Source organism: Macadamia integrifolia, unplaced genomic scaffold (assembly GCF_013358625.1).
Source record: "Macadamia integrifolia cultivar HAES 741 unplaced genomic scaffold, SCU_Mint_v3 scaffold2366, whole genome shotgun sequence".
Lineage (NCBI taxonomy): Eukaryota > Viridiplantae > Streptophyta > Magnoliopsida > Proteales > Proteaceae > Macadamia > Macadamia integrifolia.
In genome coordinates this window covers 64,461-66,640 of record NW_024868662.1, presented here as the reverse complement: position 1 = coordinate 66,640, position 2,180 = coordinate 64,461, and the positions used below count along the sequence as shown (strand labels likewise).

Genomic DNA, 2,180 nt, shown 5'->3' with positions numbered 1-2,180 from the left:
CTCTCTGTATTCTACCCGTAGCTACACTAATCCGTACGCTTATGGTTACATTTTAAAATCTTAAACAAGTTTTTGGCGCCGTTGACAGGGAGACAGTTCCATGTTATTTTTTGCTTTCTTTTGGTAAATCAGAGTGTTTTGATAGCTTTATTTTGTTTTTCCTTTTCTTTTATTGAATTCCTGAGAAGATCAACTTGCAATAATAGTTGTATCAGTAGAGGTCGCCATGCCTCACAGTATGATAAAGACAGGTTTCCCCCTGTAGCAGTACCTCAAGAATTGACCTGAGCAACCCCGGACCTTGCCGGTAAGCTCCCAAAAAGCCAAAAAAAAATCAAAGAAATAAAAAAATAATAAAAAAGAGAGTTGTGCTATCCATTCTTTTGTGCTTGTCTTACTCTAGTTGTGGGTAGTTTTCTGTTGCATGAGTGTTATGTGGGCACGTAATACTAAGAATCAGTTAGAAAGAAGAGATCCAACAAGTAGTGACCCTATACGTTTGCTCTCTTTAAAACCCTTCAATATGGGAGACCAACAGAAAAACCCTTCACCTAAATCTCTGAAAGATAGGTTCTACCCTGCTAGAACAGCCCAACCTTCCTGCATAGTTCTACCACAAGCCTAGGGCAATAATTTTGAACTCAAATCTCAATACATCACTATGTTGCCCCACTTCCATGGGTTGACCTCTGAGGATGCATACTTATTTATAAGGGAATTTCAAGAGGTATATGTTCTAATTAAGATCCAACAACTTTCTGATGATGCCGTTAAGCTTAGGTTTATCACTTTTGTATTAAAAGACCAAGCTAAGAAGTGGTTGTATGGGTTACCCGCAAATTCCATAATCTCATGGGAACAGTTCACAGTTGTCTTCCTTAAGAAGTTTTTTCCAACTCACAAGACCAATAAGCTTAGAAGTGATATCCTTCAGTTTAGGTAAAAGCCTAGTGAGTCATTTTCCAAACTTATGGAGAGATTCAAGGATTTACTCCAAGAATGCCCTCACCATGGCCTTAACCTATGACATTTATGTCAAATAATTTATGAGGGTATTGATTACCCAACTAAACAAATGATAGAGTCTATGTGCCCTGAGGGATTCACATCCTTTACAGATGAAGGAAAGACATGGGAATTTTTACTTGACTTAGCTGACAAAATCCGTGAGTGGGAATCAACCCAAGAGAGTGAAAGAACTATAGGAGGAAAATGATATTTTGTAGATGGAATAGTAGCCAAGGAAACCCATTTGGATAGTTTAATCAAGAGAATTGAGGCTCTTGTTCCTAGAGAGCCATCATCAATCAATTTGGTTAAGATTTGTGTTTGGTGCCAGTCCCCTGGACATCTCACAGAAGAATGCCCCAACACCTCTGGGGGCACTTCTAATGATATTGTTAATGCCTTATACCAGAATAATCCATATAGTAACACCTACAATCCAGGATGGAGAAATCACCCAAATTTCTCTTGGAATCAGGGCAACCAAGTAGGGCCTTCTAATTTCCATAATCAAGGTCAACATGGACTCCAAAGGCCTCCTTTACACAATAATCTTTTTCTCAAAATACTTTTCTTAGGTCAAATGTAGTACCTCCGGCTAGTTTTCCTAAGGCCCCTCTCCTGTCATCCTATCAGCAATCCCCTGGGTTTACTAACACTGGAGAAGCAAGTAGAATAAGTGACTTAGAAAAAAATATGGCCCTCCTCATGACAAGCCATCAAAATCTTATGAGAGAACTCACTCAAGTTGTCTCAATTATGCGTGAGAGGGAGAAAGAAACTTTATCCAGTCAACCAGAGCCTAAGGCATCATCAGCCTGTTAGTTCACAAACATCAACTAATGCACCACTAAATATAGTACAAGGTCAGATCCAATAAAGGCTCTCTAACCAATGTAATGTTGTTTATGCCATTAGGAGTGGTAGAGAGTACCAACAGAGCATTCCAAAATTTTTCTCATCTATTACTCATGTTAACTCTCCTTCAGTTGCGGACACAAGTATGCCTCTTGTTTCAGGTTCGTCTGATGAACCTAAAGATTTTTCTGAAACTAAAGATGATTTGGTTGAAAAAACCAAAAATGATTCTTCTGAACAGGGGCAAATCTCTAACAGTCCTTATGTTCATCCTGTCCCATTTCCTAATCGCTTGGTAAACAAAAAGAAGATTGCTT

The 2,180-nt window shown here is 38.8% G+C and overlaps 1 non-coding gene across 1 annotated transcript; it reads right to left on the bottom strand.

The window, feature by feature from the left end:
- Positions 1-910: 910 nt before the first annotated feature.
- Positions 911-1,017, bottom strand: LOC122066382. Its single transcript, XR_006136344.1, has one exon. It is a non-coding gene; the product is annotated as a small nucleolar RNA R71 (small nucleolar RNA).
- Between the last annotated feature and the right edge of the window lie 1,163 nt (positions 1,018-2,180).